Here is a 21,265-nt window from a genome sequence, read left to right on the forward strand (position 1 = left end):
TGTGGCGGCGCGGTTGGGGACTCGCACCCACGAGTCAGAGACTCCGCCGAGGATAAAGTAGGTGTGAGGAGAGAAAAGAGAGAGAAAAGAGAGTTAAAAAATCACCCCAAAAGGGAAAAATACTGCAAAAACAAACCACAAACCCCCCAAAAGGAAAGAAAACGATATCTAAATTATGTTAATCTGTGAACACTGGGGACACTTTGGAATTCCTTTTGACCCTGGCAAAAGTGATCGCTCCAGCATAAACGTCACCTGCTGCTGTCAGTTTTGCTACTACCTTGTGCATGTGTCAAACGAAACACGTTTTGAAGATCAGAAATATATTAGAACTAAGCTAAACAACAGAAAAAAAAACCAAACCAACAAATAGTAATAATAATAAATAATAAATCCTTGGGGCTGGTCTCCATTAAAGATGACATTTCTTTGTTGCCAACAGTATTATTTCACTGCCATGAATCTCTTCCATCACTGAGGAGCTGCTGCAGCAGAACTGGTTTGAATTTAAATGTGGAATTTCAGATCTGAGGCAAGGCAGGTTTTTTTTTTTGGTTTTACGTTTTTCTTTTCTTTCCTTTAAAAAAAAAAAAAGGAAAAGCAGCAATAACAAAAAAAAATGTGCGTCTCAAATGGCCATGTCCTTTGAAAGGAGGAAAAGAATTTGCTAATTATTAGTGGTCACTTGAAAGATGGGAACAATAAGAAATGCACCTGTTTTGCCAGAATCATCTGAACTCGATGAGCTGCGTTGTGCCATAGAAACAGGTCAAGTTATTTTCATTTTTTTCTTTTCCAAAATGTCTGGATCTTTCGATCAAAATCTCTCTGTTTTTACAGGACGTAGAAAGAATGACTTATACAACAAAGACGGACATATGGTTTTAAGGCATAATACTGATGCAGCGTTAATTTTAGTGAAATGCAATTAAGTGCAGTAAAGTGCAATACTGTAAATATTATAGATTAAAAAAAATAAATAGCCGTACTTATTCTGTTAAAAACCAATTCTGCAAGAACCATGAATTAAGTCCTTTATGCTCAGACTGGTGCTTTGCAGCTCCTTGCCAAAACGACGGCCCAAGTCTTCTATGAATGGATAAAGTTACATGTATCGCATATGGGAAGAGGTAGATGCCATGATTTCTAGTCGAGTTAAATGTGCCATATTTTTGGGAAGTAAACTGAAGAGTCTGCATGACACTTTCACAATTAGTTTAAGTCAAAGAATCCAAACCAAAACTAAAGAAACAACCTGCAAAAGTGTTTTGTAGAGGTGGACAAGTTCAATATTTGGGCATTTTAATTTTTGCCTGTGGTTTAGACCCCAAGTCTTAAGCTAATGCTTAAGCAAAGTAACTACCATAAATCCAGAAAACATGGGGAGTAGGGAAATCCTTTAAATTACATTACCAAAGTGTCTGGGTTTACTGACCCCCCATGTTTTACTTTTCATGGTATTCACTTCAAATTAGTTCATTATATGTTTTCTGTCTTAATTTTTGGTGGGAAGAAGGAAGTGCAAATATTGGTCTTGTCTACATCTAACAAGGATAGCTACTTGTTGCTTTTGTTACCAAGGCCTGTGCTGATGGAAGGTTATCCTCTCAATAATACTGCTGTTAAGCCTGCTTTTTATGTCTCATTTAGCAATCCATTACTAGTTTTGGCTTTTGCTGATATTTATCAAATCCAAATATTACTGTAGGACAAAAATCCATGCTGTAGAAAAATTTTAGACACTTGTCTTCTTTTGTTATTTCTCCTTCAAGTTTTATTATTTTCCAGCAAGCATAACTTCTGGAATGTCAAAGTTGTGCCATTTCCCTTTTATTTATTATGTGAGGAGTATTTATATTTTGGATTTGCTAGAGCTGATAAATGTTACCTGCCTTTTCTACCTCTCTGTGAAAGCCCAGTACGTTTTAAAAGCACGGCCAAAACATTAAGGTAGCATTACTCATTGCTGAGGAATACAGACAAAGATCTCAGGCAATTAACAATTTCTCATTGAGACAAAATACTACCTAGAAAGTAAAACATTATTCATGGTGATGTATGAATTTCTGGCTAAAATAAGAAACATTTGGAGTGGCTCCAGCACTTGTAACATATGGATCTGAAAAATAATAAACATTACTACAGAGATGCTTTAGGCTGTAGCAAGTAACCTGTTGTACTGGATACTGACAGCCATCAAAGGAGAATTCGATACACATTGTTGAGGACTGGAGGCATAAAACTGTTGCCTGAGTGGAGAGTGCTTGTTACCTGTACCTCTGATGTAATTGTTATCCTTTCAAACCGTCTTTTGAGAATTTAAGAGAGGCTTATGTGATTTTTTTTTTTTTTTTTTCCCAGTCCTGTGCTGGACTTTCACAAAGGAGTAATTTTTACCTTCAAACAATTCCACAGAATGAGCTTGTTGGAGCTGTGGGTTTAGGATCTGAATTTTCTTAGACGTCTTCTAAGGGAGGCTGTGAAGTGCTACCGATCTTACAGTTGTGTTACAGGATGCACGTACAGTATGCATCTGCCTCAAATTGGAAGGAATAACTTTTCCACCTTTGCTGTTTTACTAGGTACCAACACAGCAAAAGTGCTTGTAGGTTTCTCTCAGATATTTTGCTACGTACAGTTTCTTTCTTGTATTCAAAAGCCAGTGGTAACTTAAACACAGTTCCCTGCTAACATGAAACAAGGCTGGTAGTGTAACATACATCTTTTCAGAATGAAAAATTCTTACAGTTTCTTCTGATTGCTTTCAATGGATGTCTCAAGGACCATCTTGCCCTCTACTGCAGAAGGGAAGAAGGTGGCAAGGTTTGTCAGTTTAGCCTATTTTGAGAGAAGGACCATAGATCAGCCTGGGGAAAGGGGCAGGGTGTTGCTGTGAATCTACCAAGTCACTTCATGATGCTCTTGCATTCCATTTAGCATGAAAGGAAACAGTGCACTGTGCAAGGGTTGTAGCTGAAACTGGTTCTGCTTTGCTTATTTCTCAATGGGCTAATTGCATCAGTGGTGGTATAAAAGCTTTGCCTTGTTTTGGATGATGCACTCAGGTGGCCTCCTTGTCATCCTTAACATCTCTTGAAAGAAACGAGGAGTCCTACCTGGGCTACCATGAACTGTATGTGTCCCTAAGTGTAAGTCCCTGTGGCTCCATTCACCGTGTGGAGCACCAGGGACCCATTCAAGTTGAGAATCTGGACCAAAGCATCTGCTGCGTTTCTGTTAATGTGTGGTCTTTTTTTTTTTGTTTTGTTTTGTTTGCATTTACTTCATTATTTTTCTTGAGGGAGTTGGAGGTTGAAGATAAGGTAGTCAAGGTCCTAAGATACTTATTAAATCTTAAAAGTATTGTAATTGTGTTAGATTCTCAGGCATGACAAAACTCTTTTTTTTTTTTTTTTGTACACCATCATACAGCCTGATGCAATCTTTCATTTGAGAAGTGTGAGATTTCCAAGATCACCAGAGCAGTGGCCACTGGGAAAAATTCCCTTGGAGGAGGCCTTCAGTTAGTGTATGTGGATTGCTAAAGAATCTTCCTCAAAAGTATGGTTTGGTATTTGAAAAATAACTTGAATGAATGACAATTGAATAATGCTGTTTATAAACAAGTCCATAAAAAAAAAAAAAAAGGCTTTATGCATGACATGGGCCCCTTTATAGTGGAAAAATAGTCTCTAATTTTTTTTGAACTGTCAAATAAGCTGAAGTACTTCATCCATTTGTATCAAAATAGCAAGCTGATTCCACGGCTCATTTTTATTGACTTGGAAACGTGAAAAAAAATTGTACTGGAATTTTTTTTTTTTTTGCTTAGTAAGGTCATATAGATGTAGTGGCATTTTGGTTAATAGCATAATACTTAGCATATAATGTTTATTTGCAAAGCACTGTATTATAAATGTTTATTATTTAACCCTCACCCATTATGAAGTAGATAAGAATTATTATCCCCATTTTTGTAGAAACTAAGGCATATAAATTATGGGCCAGGTTCTATGACCCATTGTCAAAACTGAGTATTATTACTTTTGGTTTTGTAATGTAGTAGCATACCCCAGATCATAATCTGACATGAACTTGCGGTGCTAGACACCTTTCAAAATTGGAGGAGAGGCCCTGCTCCAATAAATTTAAGCTCCATACCTGGTTTCAGCAAAAGTCTTAAAGGGAGCATTAAATGTGTTTCAGAGTGGCAGAATGTGTCTGTGAGTTACTTCCACAGAACACAAAGTTACTGCCCAGTCCTCTGACCCATATGTCACTGGGAATTTGCTTTATGGCGCAGTGGGGCTGAGCTGCAGCAGTGCTAAGACTAGAACCAAAAATCTGAGTTCCCAACAGCATGCACAAATTGCTGGAAAACCCTGGTTTCCAACTTCCTCTATTATAAATTTATCACACAGCCCACATGTGCTGATGTCAATTCTTTGCATGCTCTATCTGCTATATCTTTTAGTCATGTGTTTACCTGTAAAATAAGAATAACACACGGTCTTGAATTGACATACCATTGATGCATTGTTGCCTCAAAGACAATAGACATATAGACCTATGGAAATCAGATCCCTAAGGCAAACCCAGATTATGATTTTTTTTTTCTTTTTTTTCTGACAAAACCCACACATGTTTTCTGCTCTTTTTAATGTGCTAGGCAAAAATAAATTGTTTCTCTTTTTTTTTAAACAGAAAATTTTAGGTTTTGAAGACGTTATTGCTTTGGAGGTGGCAGGCTTTTCCCCTCTTCATTTTGAGGAAAATTTTCAAAGTATAGGAAAAAGATTACACATCTGTCTTAGAAATGTGTTTAGTTTTATATCTAATATCTAGTGATCCAACTGGTGTCCTTGTCATTGCTCATTCTCTACAACCCTCTAAAGTGCATGCAACCACTATGGTTGCAAATTTTTTGTGTTCCTGGTTAGAAAGGATGGTCAAAGTGCCCCACTCCTCATCTGTAAGCAGCCTACTGACCCCACTATTTTGTTTTCTTTCCCCAGTGTGACAGAATTCCCACGGCTAACAAGTTTCCAAACAGCTGTGGCTAATATGGCAAGAGCTTGCTATTGTCTACTGGTTGCAGTAAGATGTGGTAGGGCCAGAGAAGGTCTGATACTGCTTGAAAATGTATATAAAAAATAACAACCCTAAAATGCAGTGTGCTACAGAGTGTGATCTCCTCTCCTTAAGAGTAGAGCCTTCTGCTTTATGACCCATGCTTTTTGTGAAACTGCATCTCTTAATCATATCTTGAAAAGGTGCAACATGGATCCCATCAATGTAACCCAGAGGCTAATATGCTGGTTATTTTTGTTGGCCTTTCTAGTCAGGTTGGTGGAAGGCCATAGGCTTTGGTGTTTGAGGCATTCTTCAAAAGGGGATGTGATACCGGATACCCCTCAAATTTTGTTTGTCTGTTAGACAGATTTGATGCTAAAAGTTGGTTCCTAATTTTAGTAAATCAGCCTAGAAACTGTTTGATTTCTGATAAATAGTTGAAACTTGATGCAGTTCATACACCTTATGTTGAAATTTGATATTTAACTAAAATCAGTTAAATGTAGAAAATATCAGATTTTGAAGCTGAAGATATTTATTTAAAAGCAACGTTTTCATGAATCTAGGCTTATGGTATGTATTAATTACATCAAAGACAGGCAAATATCTCTGTTTCTTTGTATTAATGTATGTGGATGTTTTATTTATTTTTTTGTTTGAAAATTTCTAAAAGTGTATTTTAATTATGTTGAGTGTAAATTTGACAATGCTTTGCATTTATTTTTATTTTTTTAAAACTTGTTGCTTTTGTAAACCTATGAGCAGCCAGTATGATTTGCAGTACCATTGCATTATTTTGGTTATGTACACCTGAATTTCCAGACATTTCAGGGATTACTAAAATGAAAAAAAAAAAATCTCCAAAATCAACTCAGCTCAAAAGTTTGTACCCCTTTGATATTGTGGAAGAGAAAAACAAGCAAATAACTTTTTCTTTAGGTTTCAGTTATGCCAGCATGCTCCTACATGAATTCACTAGACATGCTGAGTTCCAGTTTCAGAGTGTACTATGTTGAATTACATGATATGAATTTACATCTTGTAAAAGTGAGATATGAATAAACTTATAAATATTTGTAATCATGTGTTAACGGATAGCCCCAATAACTACTACCAAAGGGACTATTGATAACAAGTCATTTCCCCCCCCCCCCCCGTTAAAATAGAGCTTTTTCTTCTGTATTTAATGCTTTTTCTTTTTTAAGCACCTTATATGCTTTCTCCTTGCACGGAATGAATGCAGCACATCTTACTCTGAAGCCATGCCACTTACAGATCTGTCTTTGGTTTCTGTGTAAGTTTTACAAAACAAGGTATAGCTTCTTATTAATCAGAAGCTACTTTTACATCCTATCAGTATATATATATATGTATACATATATATATATATTGTTTGTTTGGTATCCTGTTATATTTTTAAAGGATTGATATTTTTTTTGTCATGTCAGGAGAAATAAAGGAGTCCTCATAGCGGACCATTCTAGGAATTGTACTTGATGGCCCCAATCTGTTGTCTGTTCAAATCAATAGGAGAGGCACTAGATCAGGCTTTTATTTCCAGGTGATTAAGGAGTTTTTCCAACGTCCCTGTTTGTTGGTACATTAGATGTAATTGTCTCCTATAGTTTTATTCTTTCTAGTTGTAATCCAGCATTCTGATGTTGAAAAGGATACCAGGGAGTCCTCATGTTCCCGTGCACTGTGTTGTTTCATCGATAGCACCAAAGCAAACTGGGCTGGTGGAAGTCTTTCTGCTAGTTTACAGTCTGTGCAGCAGGTCCTAAACTTCTGAACTCATCACAGCTGTTAGGTTAGGCTTGTCTTGTTTGAAAGCCAGTTTGTCCAACATGTATGTAGCATTCAAACTTCATTAGCATTACAAAATGGGTAGTTCCATATCCCAGCTCTTACCCCAAGTCCTCCCAGCATGTCTTTTTTTCTTTCTCATCTGCAGCTGGCTGTCTAAGCTGTCTAAGCTGAACTCAAAACCTGTTTGTAGCTTTTCTGCCCTTGCATTTTCTGCAAGTATTTACATCTATTGGAGCTCTGACCTGGAACATAACTGGAAAGCATTTGGTAGAATATTCCCACATCAGGGTTACTGTTTCTCTCTAAACCAACACCACAAACTGACATCCTGTTTTTCCTGTCATAAGCTATGTAAGAGACAGGCTATTATAAGAAAATTAATCCTTCCTTTCTGTCTCTTAAAGATATGTGGGCAATGAATGGTTGTCAGTGTCCTGTACTGTAAGAGCAATCAGAAAAAATATAAAGTGTGTGCTGAAAGCTTAGTTTCACCAGAAGACCATCTAATAGCAATCTTTAAATAATTATGTTTTGACACTGATTTTTTGTCTATTCATATTCAGTTCAGATGTTGAAAAGAGAGATAAGTTCTTTTGGCAATTTGGTTGTTTGGAAGAGGGTTTTTTCCCCTCTTCATTTTTGTTAATTAACATGTTTTTCCAATGGCTACTTGTTCTCTTGATTTTTGAAATCATTAACAGCTCTGAGGGAGGTTTACTCTCTTTTGTCTTTGGGTATATTTTTATTCTTTTTTTGCTTGAAAATTTATTTTTAATTCCTTCAAAATTACACTTTGACCCTATTGCCATCAGCATTTTTGGCTGCAGAACTGTCTCTAGTTCTCTCTGTAGGATCTGAATTGAATTGGATAAGAATAAACACAATAATACCTTCCTCATGAATTGTCAGTAAATTTTTTATTTCTTTCCTGAGTAGCTTCTCTCTTAGACTGCTATTTTTTGAGCTGCAAACATGTGAAAAGAAAATCATAAGGTGCTACACAGGAAACAGAACTGAGTATCTGCTGGTGTGAATACCTGTGAACTGTGGAAATTTTACCAGTAATGTGTGGTTCAGTTCTATGTTGCTTGCATATCCAAAAGTTCAGTTAAAGTTGGACAGAGATCTGTATACTCAAGCCTGCAGAAGCCACCACAGAAAGACAGATTTGTGTTCAAGGACCGCATGCAAATGACTAGAGATTGGACAACAGAACAAAAGGAATTGTATATCATTTCATTTCCTCAAATCAAATACTCAGACTTCATTACCAATATGATTAAGGGTAGTGATCCTACTCTTACGTTTAATTGCAGGTTTATAATTGCTACCAAAGGGCTATAAAACTACAGGGTCAGAAAGCTGTATCCAAAAAAGGGTCTTAATGCCTCACTCTAAAGTTAGACTTCAGAGGAATTTAAGCACTTATTTCCAAAACCTTAACACAGGGCCCTTGGCCACTTCTCAAACTCTACTGAAGCCTGAGGGCTGCAGGTCCCCTAGTTCCACACATTAAATTTCTCCATGAACCTCATGTTCTACTTCTGTGTGTGCCTGGCACCTGACAGGTCTCTGTGGCTGGGTGGCTTGCTCTTAGCCTGACTGAGTTACGAAAACCAGGCATCTGTTTCATCTTCAGATGTTTCCAATCAGAAGTCTACATCACAACTTGTCAGTGGAAGTAAGGAGACACTTTTAGCAGATACATCTCTAGTGAGTATATTAAGGTTTGTCTTAGAACCAGACTAGCCCAAATGCAGCCACCTTCTCAGTAGACAGACATGTCCAATTCCATGGCAGGTATCTTCCATGTTCTTCCTTCTTGTGTCCTTCACTGCCTAAATGACAGCAGTTCCATTACTTTGTTTTCTTCAGAGGGGGGAAATTTCTGTTTACACAATGACTCAGTGACTAGTAGATTCACAAAGAACTTTACAGTCTGGGTTTCCCTGACTTCCTTTGCCTGAATAGATGGAGTAGCTGAAAAGGTAGAGCTCTTGGTCCTGGAGATATACTTTGCAGAACGTGCTAGACATGGACCTCTTGGATTGGGTTGACTGTAGCTGAATACACTTTGATAGCATAGGAGACAAATGACATTTCTGCTATGATTTCTGTTCTAACTGGTTTCCCTACTGTGTTTTCTGATATTATAGTCAACTAAAGCACAAATTGGTTTTCTACAGATTCCTGGGAAAAAGAATTATCTTAGTGTTTTCCCTAGGTGGGGCTTAATGCAATAGCATTTGAATATTTCCTAAGTATATCAGCTGTGCACCACAAAGTTCCTAGATTTCATGAAGTTTCCAATTTTCCTCTCTTCCTGGTTGCAAAAAGACTTCTTTAGAAGAGCGATATAGATGTACATATACATTTAAACACTAATAAACAAATCCCTCAAAAAATGACAGAATTTAAATTGCCACATACATAACCTTAGGGTTTTTAATGAAGCAATCTCATATGATTCCATCTCACATTATCACTTACATTCTTAACACAGGACCTCTGTTTAAGTTGCTGCGTGAGGTAAACCATGCTCGAGGAGCAAATTTGGACTGTGAAGAGAATGAAGCCATTTTCTAAGAATATTCCTCACCTGCATGAGATACCGGTAGGTGTCTGTATGTAGGCAATGAGGGGAAAACATGGCTTCATCATTAGCGCAGTAAATGATCATGTAGGAGAAGCAAATGTGGCCTGCTACTGACTTTCAAGATGATACATTGAAGGAGGTAAGGCATATCCAGGATATCACCAACTGTGTGCTTTCTGTTTTCTGGGGGTTAAAGTCAGAAGACCAGGAGTTGATGTACAGAATGCTCACTGTTGATTGTCACAAGTTTAATTGACACAAGCTATGTAGGTTTGGGACTTGGAGGAAGCAGATCACATTACACAGTGATGTAGATTCATGCAATATGCCATTGACTTACAGTCTTACATTCAGCAGGTCATTGTGTCTTTCTGCTTCAATCTATAAAATGGGTTTAATGACACTCTCCTAATGTGTACATAGGAATGTCACTCTCCTAGTGTGTACACAGAGGGACTATGACCATAAATTCATTAATCTTTATAGTACACTGATACACTAGATTTGCATGCATCAGCACAAAACCCATGAGGCAACAAGTAACTCTGTATTCAATGCAATGTTCAGAGGATGTGCAGTAAATAAAGCATGAGGATAAAGTGAAATATTGAGCAGCTGCTTTATTTACTGAACACTGTGCACTGAATAAAGTTGGGGTCTTGTGTGAAAAAAAACCCAACCAAACAACAAAACTCAATTTTATGGGCATTGAAGCCCTCTGATATTAGGGATGTTGAGGGAAAAGAGTTTAAGGGGCTCTTCTTATTAGGGATCAGTAAGAAGTAGGCTTGCAGCTCACATAACCTTTCAGTGCAGTGTGAGTCTTAATAGTAGAGGAACGCTCGCAGGTATTAACTGCAGCCAACAGTCTGTGCCTTCATCTTAGGCCAAATGATATTTTGAATTGGGAAAAACAGTCCCAGTCCCCTTTTGTTTTCATCCTATCCAGATGTATCCTATTGCACCCCATATACTGTGTTCTCCATCATCACTTTTGATCCGGTGCTGGTGTTGCTGGATATATAACTGTTCAGACTGTAGAAAGCTCAAGGCTGCAAGCAGAATCTAAGCTGCCTCAAACCAAGGGAAACAGCTGGAAGATGCAGAAGCTGGCCACATCTGAAGGAGTTTCATTAGGACATGCACAAGCTCTAACCTATCATTAAAGGGTGAGATGAAAGTTTTATCACTGGATGACGAATGAGGTCTTTCTTCAAGGACTAATTTAATTTAGTTTATATAATTTTTGCCGTCTACGAACATGTATGTGAATACTTGCGGATGAACGGAATTTTCTGTGTATCAGGGCTGTAGGCCTATTGGTCATGACAAAAATTTTGCAGGTGGTGCCAGCCATTATTAATATAGAGAGATTGCTACTGCTCCTCCTGTAGTTACTAACTTTGCTATAAAGGGAAAGCTGTAGTGTTGATAAAATTCTGAACTGCTTCTCAGTGTGGTAGAATTAGGACAGAGTCTGATTTCCTGGGCCTTTTATTTCTGGGCCTCATGTATTTTTTCTTTAGTGTTTGAGACTTGCACTCTTACAGGGACACATAGCTTTTGTTGACCAGTGGTAGGCAGAGATAAATTTCTAATATAAATAGGTGCCCATGGCTTTGGAAAGTCCCGCTTGGGGTTGTCATGGGAGCCAGGGTTTGAACCAGGATGTTGTGCTCTAGGAACCCTTCATCCTTGTTGCTAATGGATTGGATATGGAGCATTTGGAAATGTTCCATTTGGAAATAAAGCATGTCTAGGCCTTGAATGGTGTTCAATACCTTTTCTTCAAGTTCAGTGTTTTGTTCATGGAGAAGCAGAAGAAAGATTTTTTTGCCATGAATACTCTTCCTGAATAAATGATACACTAGATGATACTGTGAAGCTTGGAGTAATTTTGACGGAAAAAAAAAAAAGGCAGAAAATAAGTGAGAAGATGCTGCTGAGTTCAAATCGCTTATCTCCTTTATCTTAAATATTCAAGTTCTAGCCTTTTATCAAAACCATATATGTCTCGGGAACTGAGAAAATCAGGTTCTCAGTGCTATTACTGTGAATGTCTCTTTCTGAGCCTCATTCACTTTACCTTGGACCAAATGACTTTTGCTGTTGCAGAAAGGCATAGCTTTCCTTGGTGAGTGATAGCTTCTCTCAGATTGTTTCAACTGCTTTAATTTATCCACTTTCTTAGCTGCTTGGAGTTCCTTTATTCTTTTTATCTGGATGCTTGTTCCACATCCAGTCTTGCTTGGTAACTGTAATCTGTAGTGGTCTTTCTATTAATAGGCTAAACCCAGATTTCATAAGTGTTCACAGATTTTTGAAAAATGACAATAGAAGTACCTCACTGATAGACCAACACTGAATTTTGAAAGAGTAACAGCCGTACTGTTATCATGCACCACAACAGAGCTAGGTCACAAACCAATCTAGTCTCAGCCTGTCATGTGGATTGTAACCTGTGAAGTTTATAGGACCTAGCAAGTCATATCTTCTTGATCTTAGATCTTTATGCTTACATGAAGGAAAAGCAATGCTAGCAAGGATCTGTAAACTATTGTAGAATATCATAATGTATTGCAAATAGAGCTATGTCTTACCTTGACTCAGAAGTTGGAGTATCTTGCTGGTAGCCACCATTCTGTGCTTAACAGTGACTGCTTGTGTGTTTTCTGGTGATAATGAACAAGTTGGTTTCAGTATTGAAAGCCTTGAGTGGCTCCAGACTTATCTACATAAAACCACATCTCTCTTGATGTTTCTATTGGTCAGTAAAGAACAATTACTCTGAAAACCTTCTAGTGTACAGTGGAGGCTGTTGTAAAAATATTTCCTTCATGATCTGCTTTCTGAAGTGGTCCAAGATAATTCCAGTTGTTTGTCCCTTAAAGTATGCTGTGAGTCACATCTGTATATGTAGGCTTTTGGGGATTGATATGGCCTGCTTTTGCTCTGGGTTGATGCTTTGAGGAAAGGTTCTTCTTAAAAAGGAAAGCAAATGTTTAGAATATCCACACATTTTTTACAACACCATGAAGGCTGAGTAGTGCTTGCATACTTCAGTGTGATTCTGTTGAAGGTGCAAGATAACTGCTGATTACATCCTCTTTTTGGTGTGAGTTGCATTTGGTGTTTTGGTTTTTGGTGTGAGTTGCATTTGTTGATACCTCTGTTTTCTCCCTGACCATAGTCAGAAGTGGACTTGGATGAAACTTGTATGATGCTTTTTCTGCTCACTTGTATGTGCATTTGTGGCTTCTCTTCTTGGGTGTCATTTTATTTTGGCCTTTACCCACCTGCTTTGAGCATGTAGTGGTTGACAGAGAAGCAACCTCTGGAAATTTAGTTTCCCCCTTACTGCCGGAAGTATGTTTTCTTTGCAACAGCCTGTTTTCTTCAGGACTGTTGCATGAGACAACCTTAGCATGGGTATGGCAAGGCTGACCCACAGGGACAGTCTCCTAAGTTCCTTGAACTGAATGTTACTTTTGGAAATCATATCTGAGACATTTGAAAATGACACAAACTCTCTGTGCTGCAGGCGGACAAGGTTAAAAGAGACTTCCCAGTTCATAATATAAAATTCCACCCAGCCCTGGAAGGTTCTTTTTCAAGCCTCCAGAGATCACAGGACTACAGCCTAACAGGTATAACAAACACACTTTGGGGAACTTGCCTTTTACTTGAAGCTTTCCTTGTCCCCTACATCTTGTTAGTGAAACTCCTCCTCCTCTTGTTTTATACACTGACAGGAGTCCCAGAAAGGTCAATTGTTTAAAGATTGTATATGTACATGCCATATTGTGTTTATAAACTTTGCGAACTACCATCTCTTGTGTCACTGAAATGTCCGCGTTTTGAGGTAAGTTAGGTTTTTATCATTAATAAGATTGTTATTTAAGTGGGCTGTTGTACCTATAATACATATGACTGGAAATGGTGGCATTTGCCTTTTGCATGTGAGCATAGGAATAAATAAGTTTATCTCAGAAACTAACTGTAGCTATGGCAACAGATACATGCTGTATTTCATCTTTGGACACATAAGCAGCCATGTTAGAAAAGAAGTTATTTCAATAATGGCTTTTCAATAATTAATTGCACAAATTTTACAAGTCAAGTTAAGAAATACTGCCATAGTCGAACTAATGAGCATTAAGTTAATTTTGATACTCAACAGTGATTTTTCATGCAATTAAATACTTTTCTCAGGTTATAGTTAAAAAGCTGCCTGAGAAATATTTCCTAGAGAGCCACTAACAAAAACAAAGTTTGAAGTTTCTCAAGTGGAAATAGGATTCAAACTTTTTATAGCTGTCCTTGTTACCATTTTATATTCATAGTGTCTCTAGCAGGATAACAAATATCTCTAACTACATGTCCACAGGCAGAATGGTTTATAGCTGAATATTTATTTAACTAGTACTTAAATGCTTACCTAATTCATAAGCATTTGTGTTAGGGATATGTGGTTCCTACAGGCACATTAGTGGAGTTTCTAATTTAGATTGTTTCTTGTTAATAATTCAAAATAGTGCCATCTTTCCAAAATCTTAAGTATTGTCCTTGGCTGCTGCTTTGCTTGTACCATATCTATCTGAAACTGTAAATCCCTTCATCCTCTTGCAATATCAGCTGCTTCTGAAACTGCAGTAAGAAACATGAGAGAGCACTTTATGTCTTTGCCTATAGTAGTTATAAAGAGCCCAGGCTGCGTGCTAATGATCTCAATAATGACTGATGACTACAGAAGTTTTCGAGAAAGAAGATGTTGAAAGAAGCTAAATAGCAGAAGCAAAAGAGAAAGAAAATGCTAAATCGGACCACCAGCATTAAAACCTGACATCAGCAGCCTGGAATCTTCAGGTGAAATTCATACCTATCCAGAGGATCAGTATAGGATATACACATCAATTTACTCTTTTAAACATGTCCTGGGTTCAGCAGTAGCATTCATTTTTCTCCTTGGTAGCTGGTGCAGTGCTGTGTTTTGACTTTTGGCTCAGGAGCAGAGCTGATAACAATGATGTTTTGGTTTGGCCAAGGACTTTGTGAGCCTCATGCTCTGCCAGGGAGGAGGGGAAGCCGGGAGGAAGCAGAGACAGGACACCTGACCCAAACTGACCAAAGAGGTATTCCATACCACAGCACGTCATGCCGGGGATGTAACTGGGAGTTACCCAGAAGGGCTGGGAGACTGCGGGATTGGAGGAAGTATCGGTCAGAGTTTGGTCGGGCTGGGGTGGCGAGTTATCGGTTGGCTGGTGGTGAGGTGATGTATTCTCTTCCCTTGTTATTTCCTTTATCATTATTATCATTGGTGGTAGCAGTAGTGATTTGTGTTATACCTTAGTTACTAAACTGTTCTTTTCTCAACCCATGGGAGTTGCATTCTTTTTGATTCTCCTCTCTGTCCCTCCAGGAGTAGGGGGAGGGAAAGAAGGGGGGGAGTGAGTGAACGAGTTGCCTGACTGGGTTTAAACCACGACAAAACATTATTTCAGTAACTGCTAATTTTCAAATTAGCAATTAGGGAGAACTGCAGATTAAAAGGAGGTATAGGTTCTGTACCATTTCACCATGAAGGGGTTAATTTTGTCATTAAAGAAGCATGCAAAGAAAAGTAAAGTGAGCACAGATCTGGGTCAAATAGAGACTTTGGCAGCAATTCCAAAGCTAAATCCTTGACTGGCTACTTTCTTTGTACATGTACATTTTATTAGGTTTAACCTCAAATTTGTATACAAAATTGGCTTGTGCAGGTCTGTGAAAGTTGTACTAGAGCTCCTGAGTGGCTTCTCTAGATTCATCATCCTTCCTGTTTGTCATCCTCTCTGTAAAATGGAATTCCATTTTATATGCTGGACATGCTTTATGATGAGTGTGGTGGAATGAGGATATTCTTCTTTACATGTGTGCCCAGACAGTCTGTAAAGGCCTGAAGGCACTAGGAATGTGATTTCTCACCTCATGAAGGATTGCACAAAACTGATTCTTCAAGCACCTTGTCCCTAGTGAGTCTGCTATAATAAACAGTGTTTTCATCTGAAGGGATTCACCATTGTAGAGGAAGAATTTAATATATTCTGTTTTTCTGAAGACATAATTTTGCCTCCTCTTTCACTGCAAAACCCCTGAGCTAAATATTTGTTTATATTTGTGAACATGGTATGTCTGTCTGTGATGCTGGTAGGGCAGATTTAGATTTTGTTCAAATGTTTTGTTATGACAGAAAATTGCATTTATATTTTAAATTTACTATTTCAAAAATAAACACTACAGACAAAATTTTCCATCCTGACCTACACAGCAGCTCTCAACTCCAATAGTCTGTTCTTCCTGCATGAAGGAAACTCCCATTGATGTGTGGATCTGAGAGGAGAATTTTGCCCTAAGGGCTCAATTTTGCTCTGAGATTGACATATGCATATCATCAAAAATAGAATAATCTATGCATTTGAGGAGCTATCAGCAGCTCCCATGCAATGCTGTTGCTCTTGGAGATTTCTAACATCCTACTAAAATGTGTGATAGCGTGGGACCTATCCTAGGTCTAGTGTTTGAGCTAACAAATCCTCCCCCAAGCAGATGAGATTGAAGCAAAAAGATGATCTTTCTTTGTTATTGTATGTCGTGTTTTAAACCCAGTCAGGTAACTCGTTCACTCACTCTCCCCCTTCTTTCCCTCCCCCTACTCCTGGAGGGACAGAGAGGAGAATCAAAAAGAATGCAACTCCCATGGGTTGAGAAAAGAACAGTTTAGTAACTAAGGTATAACACAAATCACTGCTGCTACCACCAATGATAACAATGATAAAGGAAATAACAAGGGAAGAGAATACATCACCTCATCACCAGCCAATCGATAGCTCGCCACCCCAGCCCGACCAAACTCTGACCGATACTTCCTCCAAACCCGCAGTCTCCCAGCCCTTCCGAGTAACTCCCAGTTACATCCCCGGCATGACATGCTGTAGTATGGAATACCTCTTTGGTCAGTTTGGGTCAGGTGTCCTGTCTCTGCTTCCTCCCGGCTTCCCCTCCTCCCTGGCAGAGCATGAGGCTCACAAAGTCCTTGGCCAAACCAAAATATCATTGTTATCAGCTCTGTTCCTGAGCCAAAAGTCAAAACACAGCACTGCACCAGCTACCAAGAAGGAGAAAAATGACTGCTACTGCTGAACCCAGGACATTGTAATTATTCATAATATGACATCTCAGGCAAATTTAACAAATGCTTTTTATTCTATATCACTTCCTTGAGTAGCTCTCATTCTAGGGCTTTCTCAGGCAGGTACTCAGTCAGAATCTGTCTGGCTTCATGTGATTTTTCACATCCTTTGACATTGTCTGAGAGCCAGCTGCAAAATATGGCCTTTTCCTAGAGGAGTGAGTGGGTTACACTTGTTGTAAGAATTATACTTTCATTGAGGCTGGAATAGTACTTCAGTGTCTTATTTCTTCTTGGTGTTCATAAATCTAGAAAAAGTTATCTGAGGAGAAAAAAATCATCACCTCATCTCCTTCTTGCACAGCAAGCCTCTGTGGTCTTTTTTTTCCACCTGTTTTCCTCCAGATTTTCCTGCTGTCCTAAATAGTATGACCACTTACCTCTGGTGAGCACAAGTTTGGATAGAAATCATTAGTAATTCCCATTGATTTCCCTCATCACTTCTTGTCTCACCCTTCCTTTCCCATTTGTGCTGGTGGTGAAGTTCTGCTCATCTCAGCTACAATGCATTTCAGGTAGCATTAGCCACCTAACAAGCAAATTCTGAGTCCAAAAATAAGGTCTATGCTTCTTCTAGAGGAAGACACTGTTGAGCAGTTCCCAGCACTGCCTACTGTGTCACTTTCCCTATGTCACACAGTTCCTCTAAGGACATCAAAAGGGTTCTTCAGAGCAATTGATTAAAAAACTTTTAAAGTGAATGGGATGGCTTGTAGCTCACAAGAACTGTGATGGTATGAATATTCCATTAGTTTTTTAACAAAGGTCAAATGACCACAGTTTGGGAATGCAGATTTATGTAAACAATAGCATACTTCATCCCCAGGGACTGGTTATACAGCTTGGAGTGGGATAGAACTAGTTCAGTGCCCAAAACTCCTACTACAGGGGATGGAGGTCTAGTTAATTCAGTCAGTGGAGTGTAGAGCAGATGCTTAGGAACTGACTCATTTACAAAGGGGACATGTTCTATGTTGCCCGAGATCTCAAAGTGAAGACAGCTGTTTTGATGTAATATGTATGAGGGGCCTTCTGGAAAGGAAACTGGCAGCCTGAAGGGTATACTAGAGTGTCTGAAATGGCAGCTGACTGAACCATGGATCTTCCCATTGAGTAGACTGACACCTTATTCTTTTGTAGGCATCTACATTGTTAACACCTAAGTTTAGGTATCTATATTTTGAACAAAATTCCTCTCCAGAGTCGCTAATTCCTGAGCCATGACTAATTCCTGGAATTTGGTCACATTGACTATGACATATAGTATAAGATTAATCTAACAAATTGAGTGGTATTCCTTCTTATTTTGTATCTGATGTTTTCCAACAGCATAGATACTTTAATAAGTAAAACAAATAGCTTATCTTGTTAATACTGATAATAATTTGTTCTTATTTGGATGTTTATATTAATAAATGCTTTTGGAAAAAGTCTCTTTTAAAAAGCATGAATATTTGCAGTCAATGCACCAAAGTGATTCCAAATGTCATAAAAATATATTTCTAGCTGTTACTTGAACCTATGTTCAGGGACCTGTTTTCTCACTGTATGTCTGTGCCTCTCCTTCCTGCTGTAGTGATACTTAGTTGCTGCTTGGAGCTACAACATAACTTCTCCATGCTCTCACATCTGCTTAAGCTTGAGTCCGAAACTACTACTCCAAACCTTTCAACTTCAAAATGTTTCACAAACATTTAAACTAATCACAGCAATATCCTTCAGTAGGAAATACAACACATTTTACATGTGAGGAAACCAATAGAGAGAGAGATAAAATAGTATCCTGAGAGACCACATCAAATCCTTAATCTCTTTGGGTCACTAAGCATGCTGCCAGACAATATGGAAATGTATGAGCTGTAAAGCAATTTGTGGGGTTTTCAAAAACTGTGACTATCTGAGGTAGTGGTTGTGACTAACTCTTACAGTATGCCCACTGTGGGTATGATTGATGATGCTCTCATGCTGTACAGGGGGACAGCTGTGATGGTAGGACACTGACAAAACAATGGCTGATTGTCATACTCCTCGCATCAGTCTCCTACAGTGAAAAGCATATGTCTGAAGGTCATACACAAAACACTGACTTTTGGAAATAATACCTCAAGGTCAACAGATCAGCATATATGCAGCTGAAATATGATTTGGTTCCTCAAAATGGCATAAATGTCGGACTGCACTGTTTTCTGTAACAGAGATGCCTTAAATCAGAAATAGATGTAACCCTCTGAAGGTGAAAATTCCACCTCCTGAAGCTGATAAGGCCAGCAATGAAGCATCTGTCATACTCCTGATAGACACAAGAGGACACTGGTACTAGAAAGAAAAGTTATTTTATACATTTATAGGAATTCAATTCCTATAAGAAAGACCCCCCCCCCAAATTAAGCATAAATTTAAATCTCTAAGGCAGCAAAAACCTGCACTGATAGATCCAGCAGGCTGAGAAAAAAACCTAAAACGAAATAAAGCACAAAAATCCAGAGCCTTTCCTTACGATTTATGTGATGCAGCTGAGTGCATCTGTAGTGGGCACTCATGAAATCACTTTTCATTAAATCATACTTTTCCTGCCTTTAGTTTTTTCCATATGTCATAAACCAATACTGCTTTTCTCTTCTGATCAGATGAGCCGAGTATCTTCTTCTACTGGCAGATGAGACCTCAGGCTGCATCTTGTCTTCCATCATAATGGAATCCACTGTACAGGAGCACTTGGGGTGGCACCTCTTGGTAATATTTTTTTTTACTACACGAGAGTAATCGGCTGATGCTTCCCAGAATTGTTGGGCTGCTAAGGCTCTGGTAAACCCTGTATATGCCTCAAGGAAAACCGTACATGCCTCGCAGGGGTCCAGGAAAGTAGGTGAGTGAGGGTAGACTACCATGATCAGAAAAATGGCTAATGCTTATGAGAATCCTGTTGCTTGAGGACCATTCCCTGTTCACTTGCCATGAATAAGGAGGGAGCAAAGTTGAATGAATTGTCTAGCAAGGTTGGTGAGCTGGGTATCCCTTTCATAAACCTGGGGCTTAGCTGGAACTTTCTGAAGCAGTTGTGAATTGGAGACTGTCTGCTTCTGAAATCTCTTTTTCTAGGTCAGATTGCCAGCTGCAGAACACCAACATGTTCACTAACACAACTTGTTACCTTGCATCCTGCTTTAGGGCTGGATTTTGTCTCTTTACTAACTGGGTTATGAATGTGATGTGACTCAAGGAGAGACAATTTAGCCAATGGAGGCAAAAGTCCACCTGTGGTCCTCAGGTCTGCCATATGCCTCTCTCATTCCAGCACATGGCATGGTCTATGGCCTAGCCTCATTAAGACTGCTAATCTCTTCCTGGAGCTAACACGTCTACTGTGATGTTCAGAAAAAAAAATCCCAACACTGAGAGCAGAACAGAGACCTAATACTATTTTTTCAGGTATTGTTTCAGTACTGGAAGGCTGATTATCTTTCCTTGTTATGTCGTACATTTTGAATTTTAAGGTAACCTGATCTGAGAACGGGACAGCTTTTCCCTCCTGATAGAAATTCTTCTTTCCAAGCCTTAAAGATAATAAAACTTGCAATGCTGATATTCATTTATCTTATTTGCCAACATTAGGAAGTGTAATTCTATTTCTGCTTTCAAATCTCTTTTCAGCAAGCTTTTTTTCTCACCATCCCTTCTCTTTCTCTCTCTGCTTTACCCTCTCTCTTGGTGCTCAACCTTGTCAATGCTCTAGTTCATTCACATTTCACATTGCTGATCAAGGTAATGTGTTTAGGATTACAAAATGTTGATGGGTGTCCAAATGAAGCGGTAATGCTGTAGACCTCTTAATCTAGTGTATTTAATTAGAAATTTCTTAGGAACCCTCAATTCTTTAAATACTTTCTTGAGTGAAAGCTATAGGGAGACACAGTATCCAGTTTTCTTTAAGAACACCAGCTAGGGTAGGGAAAGTACTTGGTATTGATCATAACCAGCCCCAGGAATTCAGGCTCATCTGAGGGAGGGTTGTTCAATGAGCTGTGCAGGTACTTATCTCTCTATGTGAGTTTGATCACAGGACTTTTCCCTAGTCAGTGTTCTCTATATATTACAATTACCAACTTTGACAGTCAGGAATAATTTGTAACTTTTAGGTATTTTTAGAAGAATGGACCCCAGATCATGTTGTTGAGGATATTGCATTATGGAAACAGAAGGATTAAATGATAACAGTGTCATTATTTCTAAATTGCTGAACTTCCGTTCTCCTCTAAAGTTAGTAAGAAGAATGGTAGTAATCTAAGGACTCCCTTTCCTTTCACAGGGCTTCCCATACCACATAGTTCGAAGTCTAGTCTTTCAAAAATTCTTTTAAAGCCAAACTCTGAGAAAATTTTCAGAGTCAAAGCAATTGACAAAACTATAAACTTCATTTTTGGAAAACTATAAACTTGATTTTTGGTGTCTCTAGAGTTTAGCTCCAAACTCTTTGGAAGCTTTCCTAATAATCAAGAAAGGAACACAAATTATTCTTGTATTTGAGCTGCTTCTAGTAGATTAGAAAATCTCTGCAG

At 38.5% G+C, this 21,265-nt stretch overlaps 1 long non-coding RNA gene across 1 annotated transcript; it reads left to right on the top strand.

The window, feature by feature from the left end:
- The first annotated feature begins 85 nt into the window (after window positions 1–85).
- Window positions 86–19,772, top strand: LOC133272557 (uncharacterized). Its single transcript, XR_009744467.1, has 3 exons — window positions 86–3,529; window positions 9,386–9,496; window positions 19,337–19,772. It is a non-coding gene; the product is annotated as an uncharacterized LOC133272557 (long non-coding RNA).
- The last annotated feature ends 1,493 nt before the right edge of the window (window positions 19,773–21,265 follow it).

The sequence above is a fragment of the Pezoporus flaviventris genome, unplaced genomic scaffold, assembly GCF_033815535.1.
Source record: "Pezoporus flaviventris isolate CSIRO_AGI_PZ_B2104156 unplaced genomic scaffold, CSIRO_AGI_Pfla_v1 ptg000030l, whole genome shotgun sequence".
NCBI classification, from domain to species: Eukaryota; Metazoa; Chordata; class Aves; order Psittaciformes; family Psittacidae; genus Pezoporus; species Pezoporus flaviventris.